Source organism: Ranitomeya variabilis, chromosome 4 (genome assembly GCF_051348905.1).
Source record: "Ranitomeya variabilis isolate aRanVar5 chromosome 4, aRanVar5.hap1, whole genome shotgun sequence".
Lineage (NCBI taxonomy): Eukaryota > Metazoa > Chordata > Amphibia > Anura > Dendrobatidae > Ranitomeya > Ranitomeya variabilis.
In genome coordinates, this window is record NC_135235.1 from 684,316,179 (window position 1) to 684,339,045 (window position 22,867).

Sequence of the window (22,867 nt, forward strand, 5' to 3'; positions counted from 1 at the left end):
CACACATTAGCTTATGCTGCATACCTATGAGGATAGTTGTTTGATGGTTGTATGAGAGGGAGTTTGGTAGATTTATCTGTGACTGTTGCTTGGGTTTGTAAGTATAATAATTCCCTTTCCTTCTACATTGGTTTTTCTGCATCCTCCACACTCCAGTGTATTCCTCTGTTATATGTGAGTGAAGATTTGTATGCCTGGTATTTTCAGATATCCTTGTTTGTATTTCCTTATTCATCTAGTTGGCATACTGCAGTCTACAACTGCTCCCCTCTTCCCTTTGTGAGGGAAGAGAACAGACAGAGGGCAGATTTAAGAGATAAGGCAAGGTACGTGGCCCCGACATCTTCACCTTCAGAAGTAACCCGGGGAACAGGACGAGCTAGGGTGTCCTTTAGCATTATATGCAGGGAGGAAGCCCCTGTCCGGGGTCACTAGACATCCGAGTTGTGACACTTGTATTTCCAATCATGAATTCAGGCTTTTAAAAGATGTATTCACATCTAGTCAGAAATGCAGAATTCAGCCTAAGAGAATTATTCACACTAGACATGTAGGTTCCCAGCATTTTTGAGACCGCTTTATTGTTGGCCGCTGGGCATGCATGAATTGGTCAAATTATGTGCTAAGCATCTCAATATTTTCAATTTGATGGGAGTAGTAGTCCCATCATTCGATGCCAGCTGCGGGCTCACCCTATCATTTGCCTGAGAGTCGCAGCTCTCTGACCAGTGGTTATGATTTTACCGCCCATCAGAGGCAGTGTTTGCTGCGCTGTCATGTAGATGACAGCGTGGCAAATACCGAATGTTCGGGCCCCCTATTCAAGTGAAAGGGTTCCAGGTTAGGGTACCGTTTTTAACTGTTTGGTTGTACACTGAACTTCCAGGGGTTCGCCCATCACAACTCAGGAGAAATTGCAAAACCAATTTTGAGGTTCATTTTCTCCTGTTAACCTTGTAAAAATAAAAACTTGGGGGCCAAAAAGATTAATTTTGTTGGAAAAATTTTATTTTTTTTTGTTTTCACAGCTCAAGGTTACAAACTTCTATGAAGCACCTGGGGGTTTAAGGGTACCATCACACAGTGCAATTTTGATCGCTACGACGGTACGATTCGTGACGTTCTAGCGATATCGTTACGATATCGCAGTGTCTGATACGCAGCAGCGGTCAGGGATCCTGCTGAGAATCGTACGTCGTAGCAGATCGTTTGGAACTTTCTTTCGTCGCTTGATCACCCGCTGACATCTCTGGATCGTTGTGTGTGACAGCGATCCAGCGATGCGTTCGCTGGTAACCAGGGTAAACATCGGGTAACTAAGCGCAGGGCCGCGCTTAGTAACCCGATGTTTACCGTGGTTACCAGCGTAAAAGTAAAAAAAAAACAAACCGTACATACTCACCATCTGATGTCCATCCGGTCCCTTGCCGTCCGCTTCCCGCTCTGACTGTCTGCCGGCCGGAAAGTGAGAGCAGATCACAGCGGTGACGTCACCGCTGCACTCTGCTCTCACTGTACGGCCGGATCTGTCAGAGCAGGAAGCGGACGGCAAGGGACCGGACGGACATCAGATGGTGAGCATGTACGGTTTGTTTTTTTTTACTTTTACACTGGTAACCACGGTAAACATCGGGTTACTAAGCGCGGCCCTGCGCTTAGTAACCCGATGTTTACCCTGGTTACCCGGGGACTTCGGCATCGCTCCAGCGCCGTGATTGCAACGTGTGACCGCAGTCTACGACGCTGGAGCGATAATCATACGATCGCTGCGACGTCACGGATCGTGCCGTCGTAGCGATCAAAATTGCACTGTGTGACAGTACCCTAAGGTGCTCACCATACATCTAGATAAGATCCTCGAGAGGTCTAGATTCCAAAATGGGGTCACTTGAGGGGTTTTCCACTCTTTAGGCACTTCAGGGGCTCTCCAAACGCGACACGGTGTCTGCTAATTATTCCAGCAAGTATTTTGGATTCAAAAGTAACATAGTGCTCCTTCCCTTCCGAGACCTGCCGTGCGCCCAAACAGTAGTTTCCCTCAACATATGGGATATCAGCATACTCAGGAGAAAATGCACAACAAATTTTGCAGTTTGTTTTCTCCTGGTAACCTTGTGAAAATAATAAAATGGTGTCTAATGTAAAATTATTTGTGAAAAACAGTTAAATGTTCATTTTTTTCCTTCCATGTTCCATTTATTCCTATGAAACACTGGAAGAGTTAATAAACTTTTTGAATGTGGTTTTGAGCTCATTGAGGGGAGCAGATTTTAGCATAGTGTCACTTTGTGGTATTTTCTGTCATATAGACCCCTCAAAGTTATTTCAAATGTGATGTGGTCCCTTAAAAAAGGTTTTGTAAATTTTGCTAGAAAATTGAGAAATTGCTGATCAATTTTAACCCTTATAACTCCCTAACAAAAAAAATTATGTTTCAAACATTGTGCTGATCTAAAGAAGACATGTGGGAAATGTTATTTATTAACTATTTTGTGTGACATGACTCTCTGATTTAAGGGCATGAAAATTAAAAGTTTGATAATTGCGAAATTTTAAAAATTGTCACCAAATTTCTGATTTGTCAGTCATATCGAAGAAATTTTACCACTGTAATAAAGTACAATAAGTCAAGAGAAACACGCCGCCATATAGTAGACGTCCGGTAACTGGTGATAATTCCCTCATGTGTGGGGTCTATTTGTCTCCAGAGAAATCACACGTTACATTCCACACATAACACTGTGTAGAAAAGGCGGCGCGGGGTAATTGTGCCAGTAGTGAGGGGGAATAATGGCGGGAATGTCACTGACTGAGGAGAAGTTTCCATGTAGCGTCTGCACTGCGGATATCATTCACTGAGGCCCCTGATCATGTGACCCCTGACTCCTCCCCTCCTGTGACCTCATCACAGGTCCTGTGCACAGAGCAGCCATATATGTGGAGTGCGGCTCTGCAGGTGGAGGTAAGTGAAGATTCCCCATTACAGAGGGGGAGGGTTATTAACTATTTCAGCACTGAGACTCTTTTAGGGTCTTTGTTGACACTGTATAAGAATCATTGCGTATCTGTTCTGTTTCCTGTAATAGATACATATGGCCCAACTATGGAAGACAGGAAGTGAGGGAACTGATTGTTCTCATAGGACAGGGCCCCTTTCTTGACCCCACACAGTATAATGCTCCCACAGTACCGGTGTAATAGAGTGCAGGGTTCAGTATGTCACCACTGAACAGACAGACCCAACTGTTGAGGGGAATTTATTAACAGGAGTAAGATTCTCCTCGCAGTGTGTAAACAGGGGGTTAATAGAGATAAAGCAAACAGTAAATAGTTAAGCGGAATCGCAACGGTTAATGAATGTTCTTGTAACTTATCAGCCCAGGGAGGTCCTGACTGGAGGGTCCTTATTCCAACGTGGGTACAGTCACGAGCAGCGCTTGAGATCCTGAAGTCTCTCCTCTGTCTCCTGGGAACTGGAGACTTCGGGGTTAAGTCTTTGCAACCTTTTCTCCCAGTGCAGCTAGAGGCAGAAAGTAACACAGCCACTCTGCTGTGAGTCTCTGTATATTAGGCTGGCAGTCTCTTTCTCTGCAGCAGCAATGCTACACACACTGAGCAGTTTACTTGTCACTCAGGGGTCCTGGCTTGTCACTGCGGTCACCGGGGCTGCGCGCTCAGGTCACTGTCAGGGGATACGTCTTCTCTGATTACGGAGGCTTCCAAGTCCACACTTTCACGTCCAGCCTTCACTACGGCTGGTATCTCAGCCTCAGTGCCCTCACGGGGAGCACTCTCTTTCGGGGAGCGCAGCGCTGCAGCCCGCTTTCTCTCTGGCGCGCTGTCCTCTCTCTCTCGCGCTCTCTGCTCTCCTTTCTCTCTTTTCTGACCACACCCCTCTCTCTTCCTCTCTGCCCCCAGCAGTCACATTCTGTCCAGGGTAGAAAGTCTTCCCCCCGACAACCCAGCTGTCTGACTAAGTGGTTCCAGGTAAGGAGCAGGGAAAGCAACCTCCTTACACCGCCATGGCGCCATCCCCCTTCATAGTATAATGTTCCCACAGTTATCGCCATCCTCCCACACACAGTGTAATGCCCCCATTATGTCCCCATTATGTCCCTGTTTTGAGTGACCAGATACCACACATAAACACAAGGCAGAAGTAACCAATATCATTATTTATTTCCCTGATGTGACAGAATTGTGATCACTATGGCAACAGTGTATTATGCAAAACAGGATGATTACGAGGTGAAATATACAATATCGTGGATACAAAGAATTCTCCGGCTCACTCTAACTGTAGAAGCAGCTGTAAGGGTTGGCAGATTGCAATAAATAAAATAAATAATAAAGTGCAATCGCAGCCCAGGGTCCACCGTGAAGAGATGGAAAACTGATGCTAGTGAGTAATGACAGAAGAGACAGCGAGCGATTGCCTGGACACACTGTGTTAACGCCACACAGTGTGAACGGAACACTAAGCACCACACTCTGTTACTCCACAGAAAGGTACTGAACAAATGTATACTGGGTGTTATGCCCTGTTAAATGTCACAGGGAAAACACGAGGAAAAAGCTTGCACTGCAACAGAGCTGTGTCAATCACACACAGAAACGAAACAGATCCTGGGTAGTGATGAGCGAACGTGCTCGCCACTACTCGTTACTCGCCCGAGTATCACGGTACTAAGTATACTCGGCAAGCACCGAGCCTTGCTGGGATTATTCGGCGGGAGCTCTGGTCTCCGCCCTGCAATTTTGGCGCTCTTTAGAGTGCCAATGAACATGCAGAGATTGTCTGCCATGCACCGTAATACCGCAGCCATATTTGTTGTTGTATTACAGTGATTGGCTGGCCGCACAACGTCATCAAGTAAGAGACCGGACACCGCCCTGCTTGGCGCATTCAGCTCCGGACTCAGCTAGTGTAGGGAGAGCTGCTTCTAAGGCCGGTTTCACACGTCAGTGGCTCCGGTACGTGAGGTGACAGTTTCCTCACGTACCGGAGCCACTGACACACGTAGACACATTGAAATCAATGCATCTGTGCAGATGTCATTGATTTTTTGCGGACCGTGTCGCCGTGTGCCAAACACGGAGACATGTCAGTGTTCGTGGGAGCGCACGGATTACACGGACCCATTAAAGTCAATGGGTCCGTGTAAAACACGCTCCGCACACGGATGTTTTCCGTGTGCAGTCCTTGTGCCGTGCTGGAGACATCGCTTACAGTAAAGGTACCTTCACACGAAGCGACGCTGCAGCGATAGCGACAACGATGCGGATCGCTGCAGCGTCGCTGTTTGGTCGCTGGAGAGCTGTCACACAGACCGCTCTCCAGCGACCAACGATGCCGAGGTCCCCGGGTATCCAGGGTAAACATCGGGTTGCTAAGCGCAGGGCTGCGCTTAGTAACCCGATGTTTACCCTGGTTACCAGCGTAAAATGTAAAAAAAACAAACAGTACATACTTACATGCATCCCCTGGCGTCCGCTTCCTGCACTGTGTGAGCGCCGGCAGTAGCAGGGCACAGCGGTGACGTCACCGCTGTGCTGTGCTTTCACTTTCACTTTGCGGCGCTCAGTCAGTGCAGGAAGTGGACGCCGGGGGACGCATGTAAGTATGTACTGTTTGTTTTTTTTACATTTTACGCTGGTAACCAGGGTAAACATCGGGTTACTAAGCGCGGCCCTGCGCTTAGTAACCCGATGTTTACCCTGGTTACCAGTGTAAAATATCGCTGGTATCGTTGCTTTTGCTGTCAAACACAACGATACATGGCGATCGGACGACCAAATAAAGTTCTGAACTTTATTCAGCGACCAGCGACATCACAGCAGGATCCTGATCGCTGCTGCGTGTCAAACTAAACGATATCGCTAGCCAGGACGCTGCAACGTCACGGATCGCTAGCGATATCGTTACAAAGTCGTTTCGTGTGAAGGTACCTTAAGCGCTGTCCGCCCCACGTGGTGCTCACTGCATACATCAAAAGGGTCCATTAATGTCTGCTGTTGCCTATTTTATATATACCTAGCTGCAGGTATCTGTGGCTAGGATTCATTTTTTTGGCACCTGAATCCTGCTAATTTTATTACAAAGCAATGCAGAGCCCCTTTTTTTAAACATTTATTTGCTTGGTCACACTGCATTTTAATACAACAGCATGAAAATCTAGCAATTAAAATGGTGTTTTTTGTCCCAGGCATCAGATGAGAGAGTGCCAAACATTCTGGCCTTTTTTTTTGGGTACTGTAGTATTTTTTGGGAGTGTTTTACAACATACCTGGACACCATGTTGCTGTCCAAAAATCTTTAGCTGGCCAAAAAATATTTAGCTACAGTTCTTTTTTATCACTGTGTTTTTACGCCACACGCATCGCATATCAGTGCTCTAAATATTTTACAATTTTAGTATTCCAACTTTTTTTTAGTGTCATATCCTACTTAATGACACAATTTTGGTGGGCCCAAAAAAATCTAGGCCACATATTTAACAGTGTTCTATCTCCGTCAGACACCAGATCTATCTGTGGTCTACAAATTGTGGCATTTCCGGCCTATAGTCCACTGTTTTTGCTGTCTGTTCCCCTAGGTGTATTCAGTACTTTGGGGTAAAAAAACAAAACAAAAAACTCCAGGTCACATATTGAACAGTCTATTATCTCCGTCAGATGCTTGGTCTATCGGTGCTCTGCAAATAGTTGCTTTTCAGGCCTACATTCCACTTTTTTTGCTGTCTGCTACCCTAGGTCTATACACTATTTTGGGGTAAAAAATAAAAAAATACAGGCCACGTATTGAACAGTCTGGTATCACTGTCGGATGCCTGATGCATTTGTGGTCTACAAAATGTGGCAATTCAGGCCTACATTCCACTCTATTTGCTGTCTGTTATTCTTGTTCTGTACACTATTTTGGGGTACAAAATAAAAACACAGGCCACATATTTTACAGTGTGGTATCTCTGTAAAAATACTTCTGTTTCAAGTTGTTATGGCTGCTTCAGGACTGTTTCTTAAATGCACCAACTACTACCACCATCATCATCTTCTGCCTAGAGGAAGTCACTGCGCAGATAGAAAGTCTGAGGAGCAGAGGGTGACTGCTTGGGTGGTGTTGTACTCTGTCTCTGGATTACGAAGGCAAAATCTTCTAGATTAAATCATGACTGGAAGAGCAAGAGCACGTGGAAGAGCACGGGGCCAGGACTCGCAACTACTGAAGCCTTGTGTTCCTGGGCCGGGTTCTGACAATCCATCACTCACTAATTCTGAACTTGTTGTCTGAGGATGTAAAAAAGGAACTCCTGCTGTTTCTAGAACAGAAGCTAGAGATTTTGCCATTTCGGCTGTATTTCAAGATGTGTCACATGGAGAGCGTGGTGGTCGTAGATGTGACTTCTACTATATGGGTATTTCCACTACACAATCAATCCAACATGTTATTGAATCAAAATCTATTTTTTTCTCGCAACTCTGTTCAGCTATGCACAAGCTATGTCAAATTGGTAGCTAGACCCCAGTGGTCTTGTCACAGTGTCATGTTGACTACAGTCCACAGATGTTATGTACATCCCTAATCTCACCTCTGCTTTACCAGCATGATGAATTAATAGGAAAAGCACGTGGTATTGATGGCGCTGTTGTTTTCTTGCCAAATAAACAAAATAAGATCAATGAGGTGGTTAGCCGCACACACGCAATGGAGAAATAGTAAAGATGACAATTATTTTCACATTTGAGTTAACACACACTTCACCAACTTGCTTTCACTTTTACAACATTATGTTCCGAAGCCTTGCAGAAGAAGATGAATATATTGTCAGGCAAATAGGTATGAATTATCACCCAAATTATGTTACAGAAGTCAGAACATACACAACTTATCTGTGGGTAAATGATTTTCCACCGAAATTTTGAAGTATGAGACTAGTGTCATCTTGTGGATTGATATGAGCCACAAAGTCCTTCTAAGTGAAACTGTTCTGGAAGTAATGTACAATTTGTTCTTGAAAATTAGAACATGCCTTCTATGGTGCTTGCATTAAAGAACTGATTGGCCAGATATGCACGTACTCAGGATGACCGGGCTGTTGGTACCTGTGCTGTGCCGGGTCTGGAAATGTCAAGGCTGCATCCCCTGTTTCCCAGGGGAAGGAATAGGGGAACGGACAGGCCCCATTACCCAGGAAGAGGGGACATATTTAGACAGGGAACCTGGTCGGAATCTGAGGGAAAAAAACATGTAAAGCAGGAGTGAGTCCCCAGCTGTCAGCGTGTGAGCCACAAAGGGGGCATTACACTATGCACCCGAAGCGCCGGCACTGCTACAAGCTGCAGCAGACAGACCCATGTCCTAGAGGCAGGGGGTCAGCTTTAGAGAAAGCAGGCACGACAGCAGAGATTTTTGGCATGGACAAGCAGCGCATAGGAGCTGCAAAGGACTGTTCCTGTTGGCTCTCGCCACTAAAAGTGGTACTGCCAGAGAGCGAGGCACCGTATGCCCAGTGACCACCAGAGAGCGATGCGCCGTGCACTCCATGACCATGAGTACAGCGCACGTGCGTATTAGAGAGAGCCAGTTCATGCCACGTGTTCAACTTTGCTAATCAATAATTATAAGGCCCAGAGGAATGACAGAGGACATTGGTATGTTCAGCAAGGTACTCCCTCAGCATCTTCCCAAACTTTTCACTCCGTGAGAGTCCCCCGCACCTCAGGGCCAGGGCGATGGGAGGGTCTAAGAAAACTCTCCCAGAATTTTTCTTGTGTTTCACTGCCTCTGCTGGATTGGAGTTGTATCTCTCTCACCTGTACTCCTTGCTTTGCCAACAAAACGGTGTCTGTGACCTCTGCTGCCAGCAATTTCGGATGGGAATTTTTTAAATAATTCTGCAAGATGGGCCCTCTGGTCCTCCAACATTTTAGTACACCTGTCTGCCTCTGGAAAAAGAGATATAAAGTTCTCCTTGTAGCGTGGGTCTAGAAGTATCACCAACCAGTATTGCCTGTCACCCAAAATTTTGAGAACGCAAGGGTGACGGGAAAGGCAGCGTAACATAAACTCAGCAATGCGTGCAAGACTGGTAAGAGTCAGTACTTCCATGTCCTCACCAAGATGACGAGTTGCCATGCTCTCCTCCTTGTCCTCAGGCCTCCACAACTTTCGACTAACCTCAGTACTATTATTGTAAATACATAATTGTATATACATCATTGTAAATACACCTCTGTAGTTTTTATCTCCCCACCTCATTGTAGATTGTACATTGTCATGAGCAAGATCTTTTTTTTTTGCTTAATTATTGTTATCGTTGTTTCTTAGTGTAGATTGTAAGCTGGCACAAGCAGGGTCATTTTATTTTGGTTTACGGTAATTATTGTATTATTGTTATCGTTGTTACTTAGGACTGTTGTGTTTGAAACTGTTAAAGTGTAAATATGTTGGCGCTATATAAATAAATGTGAATATTATTATTAGAACACAGAGAAGCAGAATGTAGACGGTAATTATGGTGTCATTGCCGCTCACCATCTTGATGGATTCCTCAAAGTTTTGGAGGATGCTACATATGTCTGACATCCATGTCCACTACAGAGATCTTATATGTGAAGTCAGAACTGAACACCGACGGCCTTGTTAATGATGGTAGTCACCAACTGCCCTCTTCTGGTCACAAATCCTTTCCAACATCTTCAGTGTAGAGTTCCAACATGTGGGGACATCACACACCAGTCAGTGAGCCAGAAGCTGCAAACGCTGCTGAAGCATGGCAAGGGCAGATGAAGCTCTAGCTGACTTTCTAAAATTGATACGCAGGGTGTCGTACTTTCCCAAGCAGATCCGGCAGCTCCGTGTCGCTTTTCATAAACTGTTGAACAATGAGGTTAAGCACATGGGCCAGGCATGGCACATGTGTGAGCTCGCCTCCCGTAAGAGCCGCCACCAGGTTACGGCCATTGTCACACACGACCATGTCTGGCTGTAGGTTCATTGGTGTCAGCCACAGATCTGACTGCTCTTTCAGAGCTGTCCACAACTCTTCAGAATTGCGCGGTTTGTCACCTAAGCATATCAGCTTTAGCACTGCCTGTTGCCGCTTGGATGAGGCAGTGCTGCAGTGCTTCCAGCTTGTGACTGATGTGTTACTTTTGGAGATGGAGGCTGAAGAGGAGGAGGTGCAGGAGCTGTAGACTGTGGGGGCAACCCAGATTGACATAGGGTCCGCAATACTAGGGGTTGGGAGGACGTGCACCATCCCAAAGTCGGACTGGGTCCCGGCTTCCACTATGTTAACCCAGTGTGCCATCAGCAACATGTAATGTTCCTGCCCACAAGCACTTGTCCACGTGTCTGGTTAGGTGGACTTTCCCAGTAACAGCATTGTGGAGGGCATGGGTAATGTTGTGGGACATGTGCCTGTGTAATGCCGGGACGGCACACTGGGACAAATAGTCCTGTATATTCGGGCCTCAGGGTGATGCTCAACTCTGCCCTCTCTTTCAAGCTACATATCCAAGCCCTTGCCTCCTACTGCCCACTACAACTCTAAAACATTTCCCGGATCCGTTCATTCCAGGAAACTGCAAAAACGTTTATGCATGCCCTCATCATCTGCCATCTCGACTATTGCAACCTTCTACTCTCTGGCCTCCCCTCTAACGCTCTTGCACCACTCCAATCTATCCTAAACTCTGCTGCCCAAGTAATCCAACTGTGCCTCAATTATTCTGCAGCCTCTCTTCTCTGCCAGGCCCTTCACTGCCTTCCTGTTGCCCAGAGGCTGCAGTTCCAAACCCTAACTATGACCTACAAAGCCTTCCACAACCTGTCTCCTCCATACATCTGTGACATGGTCTCCCAATGTCCGACTGCGTCAAGGCTTTCTCTACACTAACCCAGTGTGCTGTCAGCGAGATGTACCATCCCTGCCCACAAGCACTTGTCAATGTGTCCGAGGTTAGGGTCACTTTCCCAGTAACAGTATTGTTGAGGGCCCAGGTACTGTTTTGGGACACATACTTGCTTGTGTAATGCCATGCCAGCAGACCGAGAGAAATTGTGGCAGCTGGGGACCGAGTACCTTGTGACAGTCGACGCCATCAGGTTGTGGAAAGCTTCTGTCTCCCACGAGCCTAAAATGCAATATTTCTAGCGCAAGCAGACAAGAAATGTGTGAATTTAGTACTGTGGCCTGTGTGGCATTGGCTGCGTATTTCCGCTTGCGCTCCAAGGACTGGGGTATGGACAACTGAACGCTGCCCTGGGACAAGGATATGCTTCTTGATGGTACTAGTTGAGTTTGTGTGCAACTACAGATGCAGGGCAGGAGGCATCTTTGCATGCATCATGGACAGGGGATTGGCTTGCACGCACAACAGCGGAAGAAGCAGTGGTATCACCCACAGACACTGTTCATGGAGCTTGGTGTTCGGCCAACAAAGTTGGGTGCTTTCCTGCCATGTGCCTGATCATGCTGGTGGTGGTTAGGCTGGTAGTTTTGATACCCCTGCTGATGCGGACATGGCCGGTGGTGCACATGGCCTTTTTGGGTTTATCGGCAGACTCTTTAAAAAACAACCAGACTGTTATGGGGACATTCAGTGTCTTCATCTCCCACACCACCGCCTCACCTCGACCCCTGTCTTTTGGTGTTCTCCAAGGCTAAGTTCTAGGATCCCTACTCTTCTCCATCTACACCTTCAGACAAAGACAGCTCATGTAATGGCACGGTTTGCAATATCATCAGTACGCCGATGACACAAAGATCTACCTATCTGTACCTGACAGCACCTCCTAACTGACCAAAATCAAACGTCTTCCCACTATTTCATCCTTCTATTCTGCTCGCTTTCAAAAAGTGGACATGGACAAAACAGAATACATCATCTTTCAACCATCTCATGCTGAGTAGACATGAGAGCTGTGTATGCATCATTCAGTACCACTTTAGTAAGAGGGAAGGTTTGCCCAAGAGAAAATTAATTTCCAGACATTCACTGCCTTTTTTGAACATTGTTTGCTGCTATGATCTTCATCTTCTTGGTGGGGATGTGGTAAAGTTCAAGATCATCATCAACATCATCATCGTCTATATCTTGTAAAGAGGAAATCTGGTGTTTCCCAGGGTCATGGTTATCTACGTTTAGTGGCATTTCTTTAACATTGTTCGTTACGCTAGAACAAATTCTATTCTGCTGTGACATTTGGATATTATTGGTATGCTATGGGTGAAGATGAAGAACCTTGTGCCACGGGTGTTTTGATAGTTACGGACGGTGCACTCCTCTTTAAACTTAGTTTTTCATGACCATCCATCCGTTTGTTTGGTTTTCCTCCAACACTGATCTGCTTTCTCTACTTCAGCATCTCACAAACATGTTGCACTTTGCCCTTTATACGGGCACATGCGTCTTTGGCAACATATTTTTTACGGGCATTTTTTAAGCCATGCTTCACACGCGCATCTGTTAGACTGATCTTCTGATGGCATGAAACACATTCTGGTAATTGGTGGTGGGCCGGCTAAATGACTAATCATTGTAGGCTGTATCCTGGATCTCGTACCTCCCATAGCCACCGCTGTTATTAATCCTGTACGTTACCATTGAGGTCATCACCATGCCCCTTTTCTTGATCACTTCATCCAACGATTCGTCCGCCATATTTTTAATAGAAACCTGCACTTTACCAGCAGCAACTGTGTAGGAAACCACTTTACTGTTTTCCAAGGTGTTTATGATGCCCCTAAAAAAAAAAAATTACGCACTATGTTGATATGTATCCCCCAGGGGGAAATGTTTGTCACCCCATACACTTAGTGTATGGGCATTCCAAGTATAAATGATCCGCTGCTTTGTAATGTAAATTTTTTTTTATGAAACACTCATCGTTTCTTCCAAGGGGGGTTGTGGTGCGTGCATATTAGGGCCAGGCCCATTGACAAACTTTATGGTAATAAAAAAAAAAAAGAATAATGGAAACTTTTGTTTCCTGTGGCCATCCAGTACGTGGTTTCAAAGGATTATTGGGGTGCATGCAACATTGGTGCAGGGCAGGCCTTGCATTCAGTGCATAAGCAAACAGTATGGGAGACACACTTTCTTCTAATGGGAACAATTTTGTCCTGAGGCCTTCAAGTTTGTCTGCTGAAACTGTTATTGGGGTGAATGCAACATTGGTGCAGGGCAGGCCTTGCATTCATTGCATAAGCAAACAGTATGGGAGACACTGTTTTCTTCTAATGGGTCATTCCATGGTAGCTTACGTTACAACACAATATAGTAACTTACGTTACAAAGATGATGGTATCTTACCTTACAATAAGTTTAATCCAATGGATGGTAACATATTGTAACGTAAGTTACGATCAGCTTAGTAACGAAAGTTACTATACTGTGCGGTAACATAATCTATACATAATCTAAACATTATCTATATTTCTTGTGCTAAAAACTGTTGCTTTTAACTTGAGAGGTTAAAATAAGTGTTTTAAAGTTGCTGGAACTATGGTGTTTTATGGTACAATAAAAATAGTGCTTCTCCCCTGTTTACCAGAACAGAAAATTTGGCAGACTCCTGAAGGACAATTGCCTTTCCTTTTTTTGTAACGTAAGTTACCAAATAATAATCTAGTAATAATAAGTAATAAGTAATAATCAAATGAGAATAGTTTAATGTACATTAAACATGCACTCCTTTTTGTGCCTGCCTTCAAGGAACAATGTACAGAATAGGCGTGTGCACAGCCACGGAAAAGGTGCTCGGGTAGGTTCCCAAACCGTAATTACATATAAACAGAACCTGGCACTCAACTATGTGATAGGAAGAAGGTGATTTTATTCAATCCCAAAAGTGTAAACGTTTCGGTCCCAACAGGAGACCTTCATCAGTAATGTACAAAAGGAGAAGGAGATGTATATCAATGCCTTCAAAGAACAGTCTGTAGCCAGTTCTTGGCTTGTGAATGTAACATAAGTTACCATGGAATGACCCTAATGGGAACAATTTTGACATGAGGTCCTCAAGTACATCTGCTGAAAGGGTTATTGGGGTGCAGTTAACTTTGGGGCAGGCCAGGCCTTGTATTCAATGCAACATTTTTTCAGGAGGCCCTCCTGTACATCTCGTGAAAGAGGTATTGGGGTGCGTCCTAATTTTCGGCAGCCCAGCCACTCACTGCATAGGCAATAACAGTATAGGAGACTCACTGTTTAATGGCCCTTTAAGAAGGTTAATGCCTCCTGATGCCCCTCTAAAAATAGACTCTGTGACTTTGAATCCCTCCTTCATAAATGAAACAAGATGTGTCTGCTTATGTGTCATACACCACATGGCCAGCTAGGATTGTTAAATGTTACAATGACATTACCCAGTGAATGCATTTGTATTGGTTGAAAGCAATGCTAAAGTTGAAAAACACATCAAAAAAGCTGCGTGTGAACATAGCCCAAATGGTGGAGGAACATCTTTGGTTGAGGTTGGTTATTTTGCGTTATATAATTTATATACAAGTTTTTACCCTGGAAAGATGTTCCTTAACATTTTTCCCAGCAAAATCCATTTTGGTTTCGTTTTTGTATTTATTTTTTTTGGGTGCGTCTGTTAAAATGGCGTGAAACTCTGACAACATTGTTTACACCTGTGACCTAGGAGTCAGAAATGCTTCGAGGGACATTTGCCATGATGTTCGTGTCATTTGAGCAGTATTTCCAATATTTTCAGATGTTTTTAGACCTAAAAGGACCCCCAGGGGGAATCGCGGTAAAAATTTCTCAGGTCTCCCATAAACTTATATTGGGCTCGTTGTTCTCTCCGAGTACCCGAGTATTACAAATTGTTCGACTCGAGCAACGAGCGCCCTAGCATTTTAGTTCTCACTCATCACTAATCCTGAGCATAATACCTTGACTAGGGCTGAGCTTGCTCTGAAACTCTACTTTGCTAACCTGTTGTGAATTGGATTATTTGGCTCCCTCTTGTGGTCACTAGCGACATGACACTTTGAGTTTCTTTCCCCAGCTTGGTACCCACCTGGCTCGTTAGTCCAGGGGTGTTGCTATTTAAGCTTCCTGGATTTTCAGTCTGGTGCCTGGCATCGTTGTAATCAGTTCCTTTCTGTTTGCTCCTGTCTGCTGGTCCTGGTTCTTGCTAAATAAGCTAAGTCCTGCTTCTTTGTTTTTTGGTTATTTGAATTGCTCTTATTTTTTGTCCAGCTTGCACTAAATGTGATTCCTGATTTTGCTGGAAGCTCTAGGGGGCTGATATTCTCCCCCCGGGCCGTTAGACGGTTCGGGGGTTCTTGAATATCCAGCGTGGAAATTTTGATAGGGTTTTTGCTGACCGTATAAGTCATCTTACTATATTCTGCTATTAGTCAGTGGGCCTCTCTTTGCTAAAAACCTAGTTCATTCCTACGTTTGTCTTTTCTTCTTACCTCACCGTTATTATTTGTTGGGGGCTTGTATCCAACTTTTGGGGTCTTTTCTCTGGAGGCAAGAAAGGTCTATCTTTTCCCTTCTAGGGTTAGTTAGTTCTCCGGCTGGCGCGAGACGTCTAGAACCAACGTAGGTACGTTCCCCGGCTACTGCTATTTGAGTGCTAGGATCAGGTATACGGTCAGCCTAGTTACCACTGCCCTATGAGCTGGTTTTTTGTGTTTGCAGACTTGGTTATAATTTCTGAGACCCTCTGCCATTGGGGTCATAACAGTATGCCAGGCCAAAGGTGAATGTTTAATGCATTGCAGAAGTGGGATAATAAGAAAGGAAATTCTGAGTTTTTTTTTTTTTCTCTTTCTTCCTCCCCTTTACCTCAGAGTGGCTGGAGCTTGCTGCAGACATGAATGTCCAGACTTTGATTACTAGTGTGGATCAGCTTGCTGCTCGTGTGCAGGGCATACAAGATTTTGTTACCAGTAGTCCTATGTCTGAACCTAAAATACCTATTCCTGAACTGTTCTCTGGAGACCGATTTAAGTTTAGGAATTTCAGGAATAATTGTAAATTGTTTCTATCTCTGAGACCCCGTTCGTCTGGAGACTCAGCTCAGCAAGTTAAAATTGTTATCTCTTTCTTGCAGGGCGACCCTCAGGATTGGGCCTTCTCGTTAGCGCCAGGAGATCCGGCATTGGCAAATATTGATGCGTTTTTTCTGGCGCTCGGGTTGATTTACGAGGAACCCAATCTTGAAATTCAGGCAGAAAAAGCCTTGCTGGCTATCTCTCAGGGCCAGGATGAAGCTGAAGTGTATTGCCAAAAATTTCGGAAATGGTGCGTGCTTACTCAGTGGAATGAGTGTGCTCTGGCCGCAAATTTCAGAAATGGCCTTTCTGAAGCCATTAAGAATGTGATGGTGGGTTTCTCCATTCCTACAAGTCTGAATGATTCCATGGCGCTGGCTATTCAAATTGACCGGTGTTTGCGGGAGCGCAAAGCCGCTAATCCTCTGGTGGTGTTGTCTGAACAAACACCTGATTTAATGCAATGTGGTAGAATTCAGACTAGAAATGAACGGAAAAATCATAGACGTCAGAATGGGTTGTGTTTTTACTGTGGTGATTCTACACATGTTATATCAGCATGCTCTAAACGCCTAACAAGGGTTGTTAGTCCTGTCGCCATTGGTAATTTGCAACCTAAATTTATTTTGTCTGTGACTTTAATTTGCTCATTGTCTTCCTACCCTGTTATGGCGTTTGTGGATTCAGGTGCTGCCCTGAGTCTTATGGATCTGTCTTTTGCCAAGCGCTGTGGTTTTGTTCTTGAGCCATTGGTAAATCCTATCCCTCTTAGAGGTATTGATGCTACGCCATTGGCGGAAAATAAGCCGCAGTTTTGGACACAGGTAACCATGTGCATGACTCCTGAACATCGGGAGGTGATTCGTTTTCTTGTTCTGCATAAAATGCATGATTTGGTCGTTTTGGGTCTGCCATGGTTACAGACCCATAATCCAGTCTTGGATTGGAAGGCAATGTCGGTGTCAAGTTGGGGCTGTCAGGGAATTCATGGTGATTCCCCGCCGGTGTCTATTGCTTCCTCCACTCCTTCGGAAGTTCCTGAGTATTTGTCTGATTATCAGGATGTATTCAGCGAGTCCAGGTCCAGTGCTCTTCCTCCTCATAGGGACTGTGACTGCACTATAGATTTGATTCCAGGTAGTAAATTTCCTAAGGGAAGATTATTTAATCTGTCTGTACCTGAGCATACCGCAATGCGTTCGTATATCAAGGAGTCTCTGGAGAAGGGGCATATCCGTCCATCCTCTTCCCCTCTTGGTGCGGGATTCTTTTTTGTGGCCAAGAAGGACGGATCTTTGAGACCTTGTATAGACTATCGGCTTCTGAATAAAATCACTGTTAAATTTCAGTATCCTTTGCCTCTGTTGTCGGTCTTGTTTGCCCGGATTAAGGGTGCCAAGTGGTTCACCAAGATAGATCTTCGTGGTGCGTACAACCTTGTGCGCATTAAGCAAGGAGATGAGTGGAAAACTGCATTTAATACGCCCGAAGGTCATTTTGAGTACTTGGTGATGCCTTTTGGGCTCTCTAATGCTCCTTCAGTGTTTCAGTCCTTTATGCATGATATCTTCCGGAAGTATCTGGATAAATTTATGATTGTTTATCTGGATGATATTCTGTTTTTTTTCTGATGATTGGGACTCCCATGTAAAGCAGGTCAGGATGGTGTTTCAGGTTTTGCGTGAGAATGCTTTGTTTGTTAAGGGCTCAAAGTGTCTCTTTGGAGTACAGAAGGTTCCCTTTTTGGGTTTTATTTTTTCCCCTTCTGCGGTGGAGATGGACCCAGTCAAGGTCTGAGCTATTCATGATTGGACTCAACCCACGTCAGTTAAGAGTCTTCAGAAGTTCTTGGGTTTTGCTAACTTCTACCGTCGTTTTATCGCTAACTTTTCTAGCGTTGTTAAACCTTTGACGGATATGACCAAGAAAGGTTCTGATGTTGCTAACTGGGCTCCTGCAGCCGTGGAAGCTTTCCAAGAGCTGAAGTGTCGGTTTACTTCGGCGCCTGTTTTGTGCCAGCCTGATGTCTCACTTCCCTTTCAGGTTGAAGTGGATGCTTCTGAGATCGGGGCAGGGGCCGTTTTGTTGCAGAGAAGCCCTGGTTGCTCGGTAATGAGACCATGTGCTTTTTTTTCTAGGAAGTTTTCGCCTGCTGAGCGGAATTATGATGTTGGCAATCGGGAGTTGTTGGCCATGAAGTGGGCATTTGAGGAGTGGCGTCATTGGTTCGAGGGTGCTAAGCATCGTGTGGTGGTCTTGACTGATCACAAAAATCTGATGTATCTCGAGTCTGCTAAACGCCTGAATCCTAGACAGGCCCGTTGGTCATTGTTTTTCTCCCGTTTTGACTTTGTGGTCTCGTATTTACCAGGTTCAAAGAATGTGAAGGCTGATGCTCTTTCAAGGAGCTTTGTGCCTGACTCTCCTGGAGTCGCAGAGCCAGTTGGTATTCTTAAAGAGGGAGTAATCTTGTCAGCCATTTCTCCGGATTTGCGACGTGTGTTGCAGAGATTTCAGGCTGGTAGACCTGACTCTTGTCCACCTGACAGACTGTTTGTTCCTGATAAATGGACCAGCAGAGTCATTTCCGAGGTTCATTCCTCGGTGTTGGCAGGGCATCCGGGGATTTTTGGCACCAGAGATTTGGTGGCTAGGTCCTTTTGGTGGCCTTCCTTGTCACGGGATGTGCGGTCATTTGTGCAGTCCTGTGGGACTTGTGCTCGAGCTAAGCTTTGCTGTTCTCATGCCAGCGGGTTGCTCTTGCCCTTGCCTGTCCCGAAGAGGCCTTGGACACACATTTCCATGGATTTCATTTCAGATCTTCCGGTGTCTCTGGGCATGTCTGTCATCTGGGTGGTATGTGATCGCTTTTCCAAGATGGTCCATTTGGTGTCTTTGCCTAAGCTGCCTTCCTCTTCCGATCTGGTTCCTTTGTTCTTTCAGAATGTGGTTCGTTTGCACGGCATTCCTGAGAATATCGTGTCTGACAGAGGATCCCAGTTTGTTTCCAGGTTCTGGCGATCCTTTTGTGCTAAGATGGGCATTGATTTGTCATTTTCGTCTGCCTTTCATCCTCAGACTAATGGCCAAACGGAGCGAACAAATCAGACTCTGGAGGCTTATTTGAGGTGTTTTGTTTCTGCAGATCAAAATGATTGGGTGACCTTCTTGCCATTGGCTGAGTTTGCCCTTAATAATCGGGCTAGTTCCGCTACTTTGGTTTCGCCATTTTTCTGCAACTCTGATTTTCATCCTCGTTTTTCCTCGGGACATGTTGAGCCCTCTGACTGTCCTGGGGTGGATTCTGTGGTGGATAGGTTGCAGCGGATCTGGAATCATGTGGTGGACAACTTAAAGTTGTCACAGGAGAAGGCTCAGCGTTTTGCCAACCGCCGCCGCGGTGTGGGTCCCCGACTTCGTGTTGGGGATTTGGTGTGGCTGTCTTCTCGGTTTGTTCCTATGAAGGTCTCCTCTCCTAAATTTAAGCCTCGCTTCATCGGTCCTTATAAGATTTTGGAAATCCTTAATCCAGTGTCCTTTCGCTTGGATCTTCCGGTGTCGTTTGCCATTCACAACGTGTTCCATAGGTCTTTGTTGCGGCGCTACGTTGTGCCTGTGGTTCCTTCTGTTGAGCCTCCTGCTCCGGTGCTGGTTGAGGGCGAGTTGGAGTACGTGGTGGAGAAGATCTTGGATTCTCGTCTCTCCAGACGGAGGCTTCAGTATCTGGTCAAGTGGAAGGGCTATGGTCAGAAGGATAATTCCTGGTTGGTCGCCTCTGATGTTCATGCGGCCGATTTGGTTCGTGCCTTTCACGCTGCTCATCCTGATCGTCCTGGTGGTCTTGGTGAGGGTTCGGTGACCCCTCCTTAAGGGGGGGGGGTACTGTTGTGAATTGGATTATTTGGCTCCCTCTTGTGGTCACTAGCGACATGACACTTTGAGTTTCTTTCCCCAGCTTGGTACCCACCTGGCTCGTTAGTCCAGGGGTGTTGCTATTTAAGCCTCCTGGATTTTCAGTCTGGTGCCTGGCATCGTTGTAATCAGTTCCTTTCTGTTTGCTCCTGTCTGCTGGTCCTGGTTCTTGCTAAATAAGCTAAGTCCTGCTTCTTTGTTTTTTGGTTATTTGAATTGCTCTTATTTTTTGTCCAGCTTGCACTAAATGTGATTCCTGATTTTGCTGGAAGCTCTAAGGAGCTGACATTCTCCCCCCGGGCCGTTAGACGGTTCGGGGGTTCTTGAATATCCAGCGTGGAAATTTTGATAGGGTTTTTGCTGACCGTATAAGTCATCTTACTATATTCTGCTATTAGTCAGTGGGCCTCTCTTTGCTAAAAACCTAGTTCATTCCTACGTTTGTCTTTTCTTCTTACCTCACCGTTATTATTTGTTGGGGGCTTGTATCCAACTTTTGGGGTCTTTTCTCTGGAGGCAAGAAAGGTCTATCTTTTCCCTTCTAGGGTTAGTTAGTTCTCCGGCTGGCGCGAGACGTCTAGAACCAACGTAGGTACGTTCCCCGGCTACTGCTATTTGTGTGCTAGGATCAGGTATACGGTCAGCCTAGTTACCACTGCCCTATGAGCTGGTTTTTTGTGTTTGCAGACTTGGTTATAATTTCTGAGACCCTCTGCCATTGGGGTCATAACACTAACCGTACACATGTAGGTAACAGATGCTTAGCCAAGCAGCTAATTGCCTCCACTGACGCTAGCTGCCTGCCTACATGTACAGTCCCAAAGCTAGGCAGATATACAGCACATTCAGAGTGGTAGAATCTGCACTCAAATAGCTACACATAAGTAATACTAGCGCGCTGCTGAGAGCTTTTTAAATGCTAGGCTCCACCCCAAACACTCACGCCCAGCCAGTCATGACATTGCCCGTGGGCCAATCCGGAGCTGTCACATCGCCAGAGCAGCTAATGTCCGACCAGCAATAGCAAGATGCCACATCACGGACATGCTCAGTAAGGTGATTTCTGGACTTAGACTCCAAAGCATCAGGTCGCCGTTGCCTATTGCTGGTTACTGTAGACTTGGCTGGAGAGCCAGCAGTAACCAAATGAACACCACGAGCCTGAGCAAGACGCTGGGACCAACGTCTATGCTCAGCAGCACCCACAGCAGCTGAACCTGAATGGGAGACCACAGAAGCAGATAAGGCTTGGAATCTATCCCATGCGACAGGAGAATCCTGACCCCTAACATTACCCCCTCCCTTAACATCCCCTCCCCAGCGACGTTTGCCACTCTTGAAAGTCACCACAAGCTGGGAGACATGAAAGTGCTCTTGCTCATTGGCCGAAGCTTTCTTTTGCTCCAACCGCACAGTGGCCCTTTTAGTACAGGAGAGACTACCCCGTTTGCAGATATATGCCCCAGAGTGATCCACCTGCTGAAGATCAGATGGTACATAGATCTCGCCCGGGGGGGTCTTAAGACACAGACTCTCAAAGAAACTTACCAATTTCTGTATGTCTCTCAATCAATCTGGGGAGAATTGAGGTGCAGCCTCAGAAGTACCTCATCCGTACCCTCAGGGATAATGTTAAAAGAGACTATCTCCTTATGTTTTGGAGACATGGTGAGAATAATAAGAATAGTCTGATGGGAAATTGGGGTTGGTAAAATGGATCCATTAGCTACCCAAACAGACATCGGCTTGGGGAGCTTCACTAATGGGATTGCGTGCTGTTGGGTGAAGGTAGCAGACATGAAATTGCCCTCAGCCCCAGAATCCACGCAAGCCTCAGAATAGAGAGAAATCGACCCAAACATTAACCCCTTTCTGACCTCGGACAGGTTAGTACGTCCTAGGTCAGAACCCCCGCTATGATGCGGGCTCCGGCGGTGAGCCCGATCAAAGCCGGGACATGTCAGCTGTTTTGAACAGATGACATGTGCCCGCAATAGCGACGGGTGAAATCGCGATTCACCCGCCGCTATTAACTAGTTAAATGCCACTGTCAAACGCTGACAGCGGCATTTAACCGGCGCTTCAGGCCAGGTGGCCGGAAATGAGCGCATCGCTGACCCCCGTCACATGATCGGGGGTCACCGATGCTTCTGCAGAGTAACCATAGAGGTCCTTGAGACCTCTATGGTACTGATCGCCGGTAGCTGTGAGGGCCACCCTGTTGTCGGCGCTCATAGCACACCTGCATTTCTGCTGCATAGCAGCGATCTGATGATCGCTGCTATGCAGCAGAGGCGATCGAGTTGTGCCAGCTTCTAGCCTCCCATGGAGGCTATTGAAGCATGGCAAAAGTAAAAAAAAAAGTTAAAAGAAAAATATATATATAAAAGTTTAAATCACCCCCCTTTCGCACCATTCAAAATAAATCTATAAAAAAAAAAAAATCAAACCTACACATATTTGGTATCGCCGTGTTCAGAATCACCCGATCTATCAATAAAAAAAAGCATTAACCTGATCGCTAAACAGCGTAGCGAGAAAAAAATTCGAAACGCCAGAATTGTTTTTTTGGTCGCCGTGACATTGCATTAAAATGCAATAATGGGCGATCAAAAGAACGTATCTGCACCAATATGGTATCGTTAAAAACGCCAGCTTGGCACGCAAAAAATAAGCCCTCAACCGACCCCAGATCATGAAAAATGGAGACGCTGCGGGTATCTGAAAATGGCGCAACTTTTTTTTTTTTTAGCAAAGTTTGGAAGTTTTTTTCACCAGTTAGATAAAAAAATAACCTAGTCCTGTTAGGTGTCTATGAACTCGTAATGACCTGGAGAATCATAATGGCAGTTTAGTTTTAGCATTTAGTGAACCTAGCATAAAAGCCAAACAAAAAACAAGTGTGGGATTGCAATTTCTGGAGTCTAAGT

General features: G+C 45.6%; 1 protein-coding gene across 1 annotated transcript in view; it reads left to right on the plus strand.

Moving 5' to 3' along the window:
• Positions 1 to 2,856: 2,856 nt before the first annotated feature.
• The window catches only part of LOC143767593 (uncharacterized), a 57,794-nt gene continuing 37,783 nt past the window's right edge, over positions 2,857 to 22,867 (plus strand). The window contains exon 1 of the mRNA XM_077256011.1: positions 2,857 to 2,962. The gene's annotated coding sequence lies outside the window, so the exon portion shown is untranslated. The remainder of the gene's footprint in view (positions 2,963 to 22,867) is intronic.